The 15,590-nt window shown below is 39.3% G+C and overlaps 1 protein-coding gene across 1 annotated transcript in view; it reads left to right on the plus strand.

Annotated features, from left to right (window-relative positions):
- Positions 1 to 15,590, plus strand: part of LOC109031107 (E3 ubiquitin-protein ligase RNF19A) — a 94,899-nt gene that overhangs the window by 32,322 nt on the left and 46,987 nt on the right. The gene's annotated exons all lie outside the window — the stretch shown is intronic.

The following is a 15,590-nucleotide window of genomic DNA, read 5'->3' on the forward strand; positions in this document are numbered from 1 at the left end:
AAGATTGTGCAACTTCATCCTTTGCAATAAAATTGCGGAAATTGTGAAAAACTATGAAATTTAGATGGTAATTTTTGTCTTAAATTTACAGTTTTTAGCGAGTAAAATAGAAACTATTAATGGATAATCGGGTTTTTTCCTCCAAGACAAAAGAAGTTGCACAATCTTAGCAACATTGCAATGCTAGTGGTTCCTTTTTGCAAAATGCAATCCAACTCTACTTTCTACTCATTCCAGTGGCGTGGCGTGCTTTGCGATATATCGATAGATCTGTCCTTTAAACCTATGGAAAAGGATCGATAGACAGGGTGTTCGTAGCGAACACCTCAATAATCGATTCTTTACCATAGCTTCAAATGGAGAAATGTCGATAATCGATCATTCACGCCACGCCACTGACTCATTCCCACCTCCACCAAGTCCGAACATTGACTAATCCGCCAGCCACGTTTTGTTAAATCTTTGAGAAACGAGACATAGTTCGCCAAACACGTAGGTACCCGCCCCTATACCTTTCCATGCTCCCGATGACTACTCAGGGTGTCTACAAGTCCGGTGAAATTCCGGAAATAGTACTGATTTTTTAAGAGCGGACCGGAAATACTGAAAAAGTGCGGGAATTTTGCAAATCGTTCCAGAATTTTTACAATTTTTTGTCATTTTTGTCGCAATCCGAGCGGGAAATTCAAATTTTTGAAATTTCGTCTATTGGAGGTACTGAAAACGTACTGAATTTTTCTGCTGGGGAGGTACTGAATTTCTTGGAAATGTACTAACAAAGCACTGTACAAGTACTGATTTTTGGCCAGCATATTTTAGTAGACACCCTGCTACTCCTCTTTTTCCCGCAATTGCTTCATGCGATACTAGGGGGCCGTTCCTAAAATCCATAACGTTCCGATGAGAAGGGAGGTCTGAGCCTCCATCACGGGTGCGTTACAGAAGGGAAGAGAAAGTCTAGGGATGCGTTACGTAACGCTGAAATTGGCACTGTGTGCCATAGTTTCGAAATAGAATGTGAAAAATCGACGCGAGGTGACAATTTTTCATCCAAAATTCATCACAGGGCTCCGCAATTTGAGGGGAGAGAAGGGCGTTACGAACATTTTTACGCGACGCTGCGTTACGGGTACGTCGGATGGGACAGTGAAGAAATCAAATTTTCAGCGTTACGCATTTTTTATAAAAATGACTCCTTATTTAAAAAACATGCCGAGAATTTCGGTCGCCGTCACTTAATTTATGTTCTCGCGGTTTGAGTATCATGATGGACGCTTTAGCAACTTTTTTACTTCCTTCACTGAGAAACCGGCTTAAATTTTAGGCGGGGGACTTAGGAATTCCAATTTTCGAAAGTGGGCGCTTTACTCCGTGACGCAAACAGCGCCGCACAGTGGATCGAGCCAACAGGAGAGGTCGGACAAAATTTGGAAACTTTAATCGTTCATAACTCCATTTACACAGAATTTTGAGGTTTCAAAGATGGTTCCATTGGTTTCCTCTCGAAATTTTCTTTGAAAAGCAATCCTCATTTAAAATTTAACAAAAGAAACATAGAAATTTTCAGTTTTAGTCAAAAATTTTATGTCCGACCTCTCTAATTGACTCGATCCGCTGTTCGCCGTCGCGAAATAATTCCTTGATCTTTAAGTCAGTACGGGGCTAGCTGTATCCATTGGCCCACCTTTTTTCGCGAGGAGACGAAATGTTAAAACCACTTCCATGGCTACGGAATGCCACGATTCAACGGACCATGGGTAAAAATGAACCGATGCACATTATTTTAGAATTGAAACAGAGAGGTTTGAGTTTAAATATTATTTTGTGAGAATATAGTGTCGATCTTCCGCCTTAAAGCGTCGTATCGGCTTCTAGATTCTCTGGGATCATATACAAGTATATTCATATTGCCAAAGGAATCCAGAAAACACTACTTACATCCTCTAAGTATTTTATAAGTATTTTTTTGTTAGCTTCAGTGCCGGAAAGTTTTCACGGGAAAGGGAGGACGATCATTGAAATTATTCTAATTGTAGAGAGGGCGGTTTGGAGGTCAGACGATCCGAAAAATCGCGTAAAATCGATGCTGTGGTAGTATCGGACGTTAATGACTCACGCGTGCAAAAAATTAATAATTGCGGATGGCAAGGGTAATTATATTTGGGAGAACTACAACCCCCCCCCCCCCCCCCCAATTTTTGCGAGAACGATCACGCAAAAGAAAATTGTAATTACTATTGCGCTCCGCGATTTTGCGAGCGGGTTTTTTCGCCAGCGATTCGAGCTTTTTTGCGGATTTTGCGGATAAATTCAGAATATCTCGATCAACCAACTTAAATCCCAAAGAGAAGTGTTTTCTAAACACATTAAAATCGATTTCACAGCTATATCAATGAAAATTACCCTTGACTAAAAGAATATGTTGAAACTTTCCAAATCTTCTGAAAGGCTTGATTTCTCACCTGAAAGAACATTCTATCTCCTCGCACATTTAAAGCTCGTTAAAATATTCGTTAATTTTCAGTCAGCTCGAACTTTGTTTCTCAGCGGTTTGTTATAATGCGCTGAAATATTGGTTAGGCTTTAATCAACGTGTAACATCATTGTACAACGTTCCCGCTGGACTTAGGTGGTTCTAACTTAACGAGGTAGACGATTCGTCCGTTTGCCCGGTAGGTATTTCTGTGGCGTGGCGTGCTTTGCGATTTATCGATAGATCTGCCATTTAAACCTATGGAAAAGGATCGATAAACAGGGTGTTGGCAGCGAACACCTTGATAATCGATTCATTACCGTAGCTTAAAATGGAGAAATATCGATAATCGACCATTCACGCCACGCCCTTGAGGTATTTCTGTTTCAAGTATTCTACAATTGGAACGTGATTCTTAAAGTATTTAAAAATATTCAATCGTCTCCTCGTGTATATAGCGTGTTTGTGAGAGAATAAAAAAATCTTAACGGGAAGTTTCATTTTAAAGTCTAAAAATATCTGTTGTGAATTAGCAAGTAGATATTTTCTACTTTAAAAACGTGTTGTATGCAAAAAGAAGAAGAAAATGAAAAGGAAAAGAAAAATCAAACGAGGAAATGACAGTTGTCACGATTACATAAGACAATCTATAAGTAAAATGCAATCGAAATCATTCATACATCCTAGCAAACGATCATTGGCGGATCCAGCAAATTGGCAACAATGTTTCTTCTCCATTTAAACCTATGGAAGTGTATCGATTCTTGAAGGGGCCAGGTGCTCCGACAAGTATCGATTATTTAACATGGGTTTAAATGGAGGACATCCTGTATTGCCAAATTGCTCGATCCGCCCCTGCAAACGCTACTGATTTTGCTCCTCCATAATGATATTTTATAGTCAGCTTATCAACATATCTCATACATTTTTTTCATGAGTAGACTTTCAATAAAATCTGCGTATTCAAACGTAAATCTAGTAGTTTTATATTCAACAATGCAACATCGACTCATCGTTTGAGCTATTTACCACAGTAGGAAATTTTCCTTTGTACGAGAACCCTATATTTACTACTGCAACTAAATTTCTACTAGTCGTGGCAAAAAATTTTGGTCGCAGCTACAACGGTAGATCTTGTCATGAATGGGATTTTTCCCCATGAGTAACTCTCTTTGACGTTGAAAGTAAGGTGCTCAGTAGAAATCTTCATTGCCGCAATGTTCGATACAGAATGTCTTCGTTGTGTAAAAAAAGTGCCCTTGAGGAGGAACTCTCTTTTTGGTTTTGTTTAGAAACACCAATACCTCTGTATATATAATGTCCCAAACCTAACCAGAAATAAGGATTTCGCTAAAATTACTTAGAAATGTCGAAAATCTGCAAGGACAAGGATGCATGTGGGAACATGGAAATGCATATCAATGCATTTTATTTGCATACACGCAACAGGAATGCATATTGATAGTATCACCTCCCTACATAGTGCCATTCTAAGTAGAATGGCACCCATCGTTGGAAGCTATGCAAATATTGAACATGACGCAGAGGTGGACCGGAAAAGTCAGGGAATGTCGATTTTTGAGTTCAGCCACCACCCAGAATAAATCAACAGAACTCTCATACACCGCAGGATTCTTTTTGACCGTACAGTTTAAAATTTCAAATTTTTCGCAATGATTAAAATCTCGAGCCGGTTCCGCGTCGGCCGAGCTCACGATGCACCGCTGACGGTGATGGACGTTGACGTGTGTAAGTGCAAAAATTCAACTTGATGCCCACGTCCGGACGTGGGGCCACTGGACGCGTCCAGTGGCTCGTTTTGCGATGAATCGATTGATCTGTCATTTAAACCATACACTGAAAAAAAAAATCTCGGTGTATTTATTAAGGAAAGGATAAAATTACCAAGAATTCAAGGTTCTATTTGATCCCAGTTTTTTCTTGGTAAAATTACCATTTATGGAATTGGTAATTTACCGAGAAATCTCGGTAAAATAATTGAACTTTCTCGGTAATTTTACTAGACCTTGGTAAAACTGCCAATATTTTTTATCGACTGTGGTAGAATTACCGAGATAAAATGGTAAAGTTACCGGGAATTGATCACCAATAAAAATGGTATTCTTACCTGAAAAAAAAAAAAAAAAAACAGTAAAAATACCGGTTTTTAGGCAAGCTTGCCAGTCTGTCTTGGTAAAATTACCAATAACCGGTAAAAAAAAGTGAGATGGTAAAGGTACCAACGGACCATGGTAAAAACGCTGAGAATTTTTTTTCAGTGTACATAGAAAAGAATCGACCTTTACTTAGGGTGATCTGATCGAACGCCTTAAGAATCGATATTTTATACCATAGTTTCATATGAGAGAGTATCGATAGTCGATTATTCACGCCTTGCCACTGCGCATGTTACACGGTTTACTTTCGTTACATCGGTGAATTTAAACTTCTTGAAGAGGAGTCGTAACTTCTTGAACTTCGTTTCCGGGTCGAGCGCAGCGCTCATCACGTAACCGGCGAATCGCAAGGTTTTCCCGGGTCACGGGGCTTGCCCGTCGCGGTTCTATCGTTGCACTGGTCTGCACTGCCGGCGTGCTAAGGAAAAACGCCGTATGAACTTTCAGGCGTTGCCAAATTTCCTTTGATAAAACAAGAATTTTCTAGTAAATCTAAAAAGATTTTTCTCCCAATTTTTCAGATAATTTTGTTCCCAATTTTGTCTAAATTTCCTGAAAATTTCAAGGAAACATATTCATAACTTTCCTCAAAATTTTACATTTTATCGAAGAAAATTTGGCAACTCTCGAATGTTCATACGGCGTTTTTCCTTAGCACGGCAGTGCAGGCGCGGGGGCGAAAATAGAATATGTATCTTCGTTTTCAAAACACGTGGGAAACGCAAATTACTTTTTTTTTCCTGTACCTGAAATGGAGTATATTTTTCAAAAAGGGAATTATTTGAACTATTTCTATTTCTAGTTCATTTTAAAAACAACGTATGGTCCATTAGGTACTCACAGATAGGAATCTTTGCGAGAGGGCTATACTGCCGTGCTAAGGAAAAACGCCATATGAACCTTCAGGCGTTGCCAAATTTCCTTTGATAAAACACAAATTTCCTAGTAAACTTATGAATATTTGTCTTCCAATTTTTCAGCTAATTTTGCTCGCAATTTCACCTAAAGCTCCTGAAATTGTCAAAGAAAAATATTCACAACTTTTCTTAAAAATGAACATTTTATCGAAGGAAATTTGGCAACTCTCGGATGTTCATACGGCGTTCTTCCTTAGCACTGCAGCATAGGCGTTATATGCTTTACGCGTTACTCTTATGATTTTATTCGATAGTGTAAGATTTATTTGCTTTTGTCGATAGCTGCTGCATCTGCACCTTCGCAGTGGAGAAACAATTAATGATCTCCAGGAGTTGCAAATTGCGGTCTGTTATCCGGTGAGAACGTCTCTCCAATGTAACTCAATACTGAGATCGTGCTGCCTTTTAATTGCAAAGAACCTACAACCTGCCTACTCGAATTCTCATAGTCAAAATCAGCGAAAATACGAATAGAAGAATATTGAGAGTTTTGAACCGGTAAAATCCCCTTAATTAATGGTTTTCTGGAGCAAAGTGCATTTCACCAACGAACCAAAATGAAAACTCCTACCGAATCCAATCGTATGGGGGTTGTTGCACATTTGTAATTTTTTTTTTTTTTTTTTTTTTTTTTTTTTTTTTTTTTTTTTTTTTTTTTTTTTTTTTTTTTAATTCATATTTTGATAGGACGTATAAAAAAGTAGGATGCCTATAGAAAACAACTATAAAGTCAATCCTTGGATCTTACAACAACCTTATCAATAATCCTAAACCCTGCCAATCCTAAGAATAATGAGAGCTTTGAGCCGGTAAAATCCCTGAAAATGATGTCTGGAAACTGTTCTGCGCTCTTTAAAATGTGCACGCGTTGCCCAAATGAACGAACATTAACCATCATTTTATTTTCATAAATTCCAATCTAATCAACAAGTATGAAAAAATGCCGAGAATTCGATTATTTTGATGCTACTTTTACCTTATTTTGAGTCGATATCATTTGTTCGATCAGATTTGTTTATTCATAAGCCAGGCCGGGAGAAAGTTTATTTCTGTTTATTGATGTGAAAATAAGCACGGGAATGGGGACACGAAAATTGTTTGTCTGATGTTTATTTGGGATGTGCAACTTCCATTATCTCCCTAATTGGCTTCGTCGTGAATTTATTTGAAGTCTATCAGCTCTCGCGGATACAAAGGACACCGACAAATTTGTTTAACCACACAGTTTGAACTGTCTCCCATAATGAACAGTGATATGAGCTTTACCAATTTTTGACGCTTCTCGAAACTCGCATCATCTTGAAGTTGCGTATCCTTGAAAATTCGCAGTGACTCATTTCTCTGATCTCAGAGTTGATCCATCCAGTAGTGATTCATATAGGCCGCGCTAAGCAGAAAGGAGCCAAGCCACATCAGCTATTGTCAAATTTAAGCGGGCAATTTAATTTTTTACGTGAAAACAGTTCAGCGGATTTTTGTGCAAGTTTCAGTGATTTTTCCGAATAGTATGAAGCACTTAAAATTATCAAGGAATTTGCACAAACGTTCTCTTGTAAAAAATTAAATTCCTCGGTTAAATTTGGCAACAGCTGATGTGGCGTGGTTCCTTTCTGCTAAACGTGGTCCATATAAAAGTTGGCAACTCAGAACTTCGTTCATTTACTTAAAAGTGTATTTATTAATCGATGTTCCATCCAGACTCGATATTTACAGGGGGTTTACCTGGAGAAAAAACGATTTTATCAACTTCCTAGAATCGTCTTAGGATCCACCCTTGAACAGTATAAATTCAACCAACCAGAGTTAAAATAATTGTAAATTAATCGCGTAAATCGTTAATAAACTAAATTGTGTCAATGAAACGCCAGGGTGTCTACAAGTCCGGAATTTCCGGTAAGTCCGGAAGTGGTACAGATATTCTAAGGGGGGTCCGGAGGTACTGAAAAAGTGCGGAAATTCCACAAAAGGTCCGGAATTTTTTTCATTTTTTCGTCATTTGAGCGAGAAATTCAAATTTTTGAAATTTTTCGAATTTCGTCAAATGGAGGTACTGAAAAAGTACCGAATCATTCTATTGAGGAGGTACTGAATTCTTTGGGAATGTACTGAAAAAGTACTGTAAAAGTACTGATTTTGGCCGGCCTGTTTTAGTAGACACCCTGGACGCTTAAAAAACATTTTTTATGCAGAAACGTGTTATCGTTGTCCATCGAGCGACGTGTGCAACCCATCGCCCATCGCATTAGCATCACTAATAACTCAACTGACACAAATCTTTTTTCGCTTTGCTTCGAGTTTGCAAACTTCGAAAACTTTCGCTTAGGACTCCCCCTCGCTCTCTCGCACCGCTCATCACCAGACGATTTTTATCGCGGAACGGCATTCAGTTCTGCATGAAGACGAACTATTCCGAGCGGATTTTCCTCGCGAACTTTCCCTATCAGGCACGGGCACGCGTGCGTTGATTTTATCAGTTTTTGCGAACATTCCGATTTCTGTGTAACGGCGACTGGATGTTTTAATTACTTCGGGACGCACCACGACACAAATTAGCCCCGAGTGTGGAGTTCGGAGTTTTCCCGTCGGGTCACGTAACTTTCGTGCCCTTTTGTTGTGATTAGTTGTTGCTTTTGTTAGGAAAATTCTCAATTCGAGTTTGGAGCGCCGCCTCCGCAGGGCGTTGGGTGGCCGATCTGGTCGCCTCTGTATATGAAGTTAGTAATGTCGTCCATTGTCTATTCAGGACGCACGACCAGCCAGTGTGCGAAGGCCACAGTAGGATGATGGCTCTTTGGCTCTTTTTGTGGCGTGATTTTTGAGACCGCAGTCCATTCAATAACCTGAAATTACAATGAGTCATACGCATCCCCGAATTTTTGTTCACTAACCACGTGACGTCATATCCTCTCCCTCGCGACCTTCCGCTCCTAATTCGTCACCCACCTCAATTCCAAACGATTCCAGTTGATGCTCCTATAAAACTTCAGTTAAACCTAGAGTACCTGTATAGCGAGAGTATGGACAGATGTGAAACTCCGAAAATACATCAGGCCTCCACCTGCGAATAAAGTTAGGGCCCAGAAATGCAGCCAACCTATGAATTTCAAGTATCCAGAGCGATTTACTAATACTATTGTTACGAACCGTCGTTTATAAAGCACGTGTTTGACTCAGTTTTTGCATAAATTTACTCAATTTCGCGGAAGAACGCTCTTTTCTGTACATTCTTGGCTATCTTGGTTAGAAGTGGAATCTGCAGACTGGCAGTGAAATTTTGTGCGTTAGAAGTTGGATAGAAGGGTGGCTGCACTTTTGGGCCCTAAGCCCTCCATGAAGCGATCTGTCCATACTCTCGCTATATAGGTACTCTAGTTAAACCCAGTGGTGATTCCTGAAAGCTATGTATTTTAAACAATCGATTGTAAGTAAGGCAGCCTGTCTCATCCAAAACGATTTAACCATTGGATTTAAATGGTGTATAGTAACAGTGTTGCCAACTTCCTGAAATCGCCACTGATAAGAACATCTGCCAACTGTGGCTCATAAAGAAATGTCTTTTATGTTTTGCTCTATTCCTAAACTAGCAGAAAATATTACCTATGCACGTTTATGTTTAGGTTACCTGGTACCTTAGTCCCCTTCATCCCGTACTAAAACAAAACGTTGACTACTTTTGAAGAAAAAAAACTCAAGCTCAACCTTTTACAACAGTTTTTCCCGATCTTTTCTTCGTTTTTCAACCAAATATTTGCATCCGGTAAAATCTCAAGCGACTAATCTGGTGTCGATAATAAGCGTTGTTAATGTTTCATGCTTGCAGAAATTATCCGTCATCGCTGCATTATATTTTTTGACTACTCATTTCCCTGCATGCGGTTCGAATGTCAGGGTCTATCTTCGAATACTCATCACCAGTAAACCCGTGTCATGCCCTAGACGCCCCTCAAATGTTCAGCGTGACTTTTGCCCATGAGTTTACCGCACTTCCGTGAGGTCTGATGAAGCTGGAGCTATGAGGTGACAGACTACTTGCCTCCATATGAATAATTCTTAACCTTATCTTTTCGCTTCCTCAGTGAAAAGTATATGAAAAAAAAATTCCACTTCCACGCAAGGTTTGAAATTGCCGGACTATAATGCAGCTTTACGCTCAATGTTGACGTTACACAATGCACTAAAGCGCTCGCAACTTATTTTTCTCTAGAGTTGTTCACGAAAATTTTACAATAATTTTCGAACCAATTCTTTCGCAAGTAGACAATTTTTTCAAGTTTCCGACTACTTCGACAATTTTTCCTCCGTGGGAAGGTGCCTCAACCCGTTGACGACCACATGTATCGAATTACTTTCATTGGTCCTCCATCAATAGAAGATACATAGTCATTATTGTTCGGATCCGATGTAGTGCAACAGAAAGGACGTTTAGTGATAACGACACGGAAACAATGTCTATATAGCGCACATCGCTGTTAGGGCGAGGAAAGCAAAAACGCCTTCAATATTTTGTACATGCAACACGGACAGTCATCGAGTTCGAATAGTTGCATCACGATAAGGCGTTCATGAACATCGTGCCGCGTCCGTCGCATCGCATATCGCATCTGTCGAAGCTCTGATTTCTAATATAAAGTGTTCTGCATTTTTTTTTTTAATCTTGATGTTTTTTTGTTTGTTTACTAATCGCGTGCAAGTACGTTTTTTTATGATGTTATTTTTCACTGCTCCAATTTTTGAGGATAGTTGCAGTTACGATGAATCGCGTCTGCATCGGAAGTAAATAAACCTCGAGATATCGAATACATTTAAAATGCTGGTCTACTTTGAATGTGTACCTTAAACTGAGGAACATCTTTTTAGAACATCTTTGTGGAATACTTTAAATATCCTTTCGCTTACATCAAAATTATTTCTCTGCGTTTATTATGATGTTCTCAGAGACATTAAATGTCGAAAAGCATGAGACATCTTATCAGTCTTAAGTTGTATGCTTTATATAGAGATTTTAAGTTATCGCATACCTACGTTGCAAACCAAAAAACTCCCATTTAAATTTGGCATTCTGTCTTCTCGGCAAACTTTTACTCGATTTAAAACTCTACTTCTGAGAAAAGTTTCCGTTAAACTGGGTTCGAACTCAGGTGGAACGATGATGTGCCTGTCTTTTGTCAAGGTCGCATTTCGATGATCGATGCAAGTGCTGCACTGTTTAATAAAAAATGCAAAATTCATTCGGGGAATGTGCGTCAAGTTTGACGTAATGTTATAGTCTCGGAGGAGTTTTTATAAGCACGTACGTCTTTTTAAGACCTCATGAATGAACGCAAATATCATCACGATGATCCTTTCTCCCTCCATAGATGAGTGTTGCATGACCTCTAAATCGCTTCACATCACGTACGTCAAGCTCCGCCTCGAATGCCGAAATTTTTGCATTTTTTGACCGCGCAACGTTTCCGCATTCAGAGGCGGATCCAGCAATTTGGCAACACCGGATTCCCTTCATTTAAACCTATGTTAAATAATCGATTCTTGTCGGAGCACCTGGCCCCTCCAAGAATCGATACATTTCCACATGTTTAAATGGAGAAAAACAATGTTGCCAATTTTCTGGATCCGCCAATGGCATTCGTAGCTTTTTAACGTTGGTTGAGTCCTCTCAATTTGTGGAGATAACTTGTACCTTCGGATCCTCGGGTGCTCTGTATATTCCACACTCTCTTTTTATCTGCACCGTATAAGGACGTTCTGATAATATTTTACTCATCAGATGTTAACGTATATTTTTCTCTTTGATAGATTTGTCTAGTTTTTTTAATAACATTCTTGGTATGGAAACTAGATTCTCATTTTGAAAACGAGAACGACAACATTATTAGTATTATCTTAGCCTAAAATTTTGTATTTAAAAATATCGACACGCGTTACGTCGGCTGGGTCACGCGCCGAAAATATTCACTGGAAAAAAAAACATATTGGATCTAGAGTCCAGACTCTTAACAACATCGACAAGAAAAAGTACTCTCGATCAATCAGAATCTAGCTTAAATCAAGAACCAAGCCTTTTAATTTAAGAGGATTTCGTTTTGATTCAAGCAAAACTCCGATTGAATCAAGAGTATTTTTTCTTGTCAATGTTTTCAAGAGTCTGGACTCTAGATCCAATGTGTTTTTTTTTTCCAGTGTTCATCCGGGAAGGGCAGGATTTTCATTTTTTTCTCGTTTTTCTCAAAAGTTTTTTTTTCTCCCGGCTTGGATTTGTTACGTAACGCTCGGCTTAACCCCTCTCCCCCCTTATAACGCACCGTAACGCTGACTCAAACCCCCCTCCCCTCTAAGTGCGTTATGTAATATTTAAACGGCCTTTTACCCATTTTCTTGTAATAGTTTTTCATTGAATAATTTGGGCTGATTTTGCGTATTGATCGTTTCAAAAATTTCGGATCCTCTCTGCTAAACTCGATCCGGTTGAGCATTCCGATCACGGTGTCATCGGTAGACTGGAGAAGTAGATTCAGGTCGATATGTTTGCTAAAAACCCTAGATCCACGCACGATATTGGCTGCCTGAAAAACCATCACAGGAGCCAACCGACGCAGCCCGTCGTGCCTCTTCCGCGTGTTGGCCGCCCGCTACCTCCGCCGCACAATGAAGCGCATCTTCGGGAGAGCTCGGAAATGAAATTTCTCACCAAAGCTGCGAATTTCGGTGTTTATTATGTCACTCTATATACATTTATAGGGTTGCCTCGTGTTAGAAATGTCACAAGAAAACTAATGGAGCCTTTTGTAAATCAGGGTGTCTACAAGTCCGGAATTTCCGGTAAGTCCGCATTGGAAAAAAAAAAAAAAACACATTGGATCTAGAGTCCAGACTCTTAAAAACATCGACAAGAAAAAATACTCTGGATTCAATCAGATTTAAGCTTAAATCAAGAACGAAGCCTCTTAATTTGAGCGGATTTCCTTTTGATTCAAGCTTAAATCTGATTGAATCAAGAGTCCTTTTCCTTGTCAATGTTTTCAAGAGTCTTGACTATAGATCCAATGTGTTTTTTGTTCCAGTGCGGGAAAAGTACTGATTTTTTAAGGGCGGCCCGGAAGTACTAAAAAAGTGCGGGAATTCTTCAAGAGGGTCCGGAATTTTTTCATTTTTTAGACTTTTTTGTCGAAATTTGAGCGAGGAATTCAAATTTTTGAATTTTTTCGAATTTTGCCGAATAGAGGTACTGAAAAAGTACACTGACTTTTCCGTTGAGGAGGCACTGAATTTCTCGGAATTGTACTGAAATACTACCGTAAAAGTACTGGTTTTTGGCCAGCCCGTTTTAGGAGACACCCTGTAAATACTTGTGCGTTTTATATTAATGAAGATATGAGCTTTCAAAGTTTCCTTATCGTGTGTTTCTATTTTCATCGAATCGCTCCACTGTGCGCCATCGTGAAAATAAACGCGGGTTCTCATACCTGGCTGGCGATCGTCCAACCCGCCGGGCGTGGGGAAGTGAAGTGTTGTCCACACCAACAAATCAAGAGTGGAAACTCAAAACTAAAAACAAGTCTACCACCCCCCCCCCCTCCTCCCTCCAGGTATATCCACGGTGAAAAGTTCCGTGCAGCCTAAGCTACTTATTAAATAGGTATTTTGTTCAATTCTCAGGCAAATAGTCAAAGTTCGACGACATACCAAGTCTTCCGTGTTAGCGAAAAAGATGACCAGATTTTTCTACTCCTCCAATTGGAAAATTAATAAAATTACCAAATTACTTAAGTTTGACCATTCAAATTCGTCCCATCAATTTTTCCGTCAAAGTGTTTCATGAAAGCTAGTTTTGACTTGCATGTTCGCCTAGCATTAAAAATTCGATAAAATATCACGAATTGATCGATCAGAGTATCATTTACTTTTATATTTGTACCCTTCCTTGCTCAAAAATCAGGAAAAGTCTCAGTATCACAGCCCTGGTAAAAATTGGCGATAGGAGCTGCGTTTCAAAATACCATAGGAGTTCTCATAGCCGACTAAAGAAGGCTATTGAAAATAATATAGCTGGCTGTAGAACGCGGAGCAAATCATATAGCCGGGCTATACGAAGCTATACGAAAGTATACAGTCGGGCTATAGTTCCTTTCGCCGGGCTTTACACTTCATCGCCATTGGCTATAAAAGGCTATAAGAAATTGTGAAGAAATTCGTGTGCTTTGGAAATCATTAAGTTTGATATGGAACTACCTTAATATTTACAGAACACACATTATATTTTCCTTTAAAACATATTTTTTTTCATCAATTAAAATGAGAATAGTCCATACAGAGTGTGCAAACATTTCAAAATCATGAGTTGAAAAACGCTGACTCCGCGAGATTAAATATTAGAGCCTAACACAAGCGGAGCGGCGACGCACTGGCGCCTACAAACCTAACAGGGATACTTCACGCATTGCGCAAAAGCGCATTGACGCCTACAAACCTAACAGGGATACTTCACGCATTGCGTGAACGCGCATTAATGCCTACAAACCTAACAGGGATACTTCACGCATTGCGCAATGCGTGAGGTATCCCTTTTAGGTTTTTAGGCGCTAATGCGCGATGATATTCATACAATTTTCAGAAAATTCGAATTTTTTGAGAAGAATTTTGGAAATGGTAGGATGTTCTTATGGCGTTTTGATCCAGGACGGCTAAGCTATTGTCATATGTTTGTCAAATGTCGCTAATTTTCCTTCAAGAAGACATTAATATACGAGAATAGTTGCGAATCCTTTTCCTTGAAATTTTCGTGTGTGCTACATCGATTCACGGAGAAAACACTTCCAAGGGATAATATTCATAAAATTTTCAGAAAATTCGAATTTCTTGAGAAGAATTTTGGAAATGGTAGGATGTTCATATGGCGTTTTGCTTTAGGACGGCTTAGCTATTGTCATATGTCTGTCAAATGTCGCTAAATTTCCTTCAAGAAGACATTCATTTCCGAGAATAGTTGCGAATCCTTTTCCTTGAAATTTTCGTGTGTGCTTCATCGATTCACGGAGAAAACACTTCCAAGGGATAATATTCATAAAATTTCCAGAAAATTCGAATTTCTTGAGAAGAAGAATTTTGGAAATGGTAGGATGTCCATATGACGTTTTGATCCAGGACGGCTAAGCTATTGTCATATGTTTGTCAAATGTCGCTAAATTTCCTTCAAGAAGACATCAATATCCGAGAGTAGTTGCGAATCCTTTTCCTTGAAATTTTCATGTATGCTAGATCGATTCACGGAGAAAACACTCCGAAACTTCCAAGGGATAATATTCATAAAATTTCCAGAAAATTCGAATTTCTTGAGAAGAAGAATTTTGGAAATGGTAGGATGTCCATATGACGTTTTGATCCAGGACGGCTAAGCTATTGTCATATGTTTGTCAAATGTCGCTAAATTTCCTTCAAGAAGACATCAATATCCGAGAGTAGTTGCGAATCCTTTTCCTTGAAATTTTCATGTATGCTAGATCGATTCATGGAGAAAACACTCCGAAACTTCCAAGGGATAATATTCATAAAATTTTCAGAAAATTCGAATTTTGTAAGAAGAATTTTGGAAATGGTTGGATGTCCATATGACATTTTGCTTTAGGACGGCTAAGCTATTGTCATACGTTTGACGTTGTCTTTGTAGGTTCGAATGATGTACTCGCAGCGGCGGTGGGATCACACAAGCGGAAGCTGTGCGGTCGGTTGATTGGAGGAAAAGAGAAGAAGAAAAAAACTGTAACGTCACGACGACAATCGATCCGTTTGACGATGGGACCCGAGCCGCGGCTTATTTACCGCAAAAACACCTCAAATTGTCGCCCATCTGACATAAGGACGTAACTACACTGGGCGATGAACCCTGTCGTCCGTTTAATTCAATGCTTTCCCGGGCTCACCTTAAATGAAGTTACGCCCTCACGTCAGCCAAGCAACGAAATGTCCGAGTTTTCCGCCGATAAACTGCGGTTTTTTTCATGCGCTATTGCAAAATCCCTCGGTTTC

Source organism: Bemisia tabaci, chromosome 3, assembly GCF_918797505.1.
Source record: "Bemisia tabaci chromosome 3, PGI_BMITA_v3".
NCBI classification, from domain to species: domain Eukaryota; kingdom Metazoa; phylum Arthropoda; class Insecta; order Hemiptera; family Aleyrodidae; genus Bemisia; species Bemisia tabaci.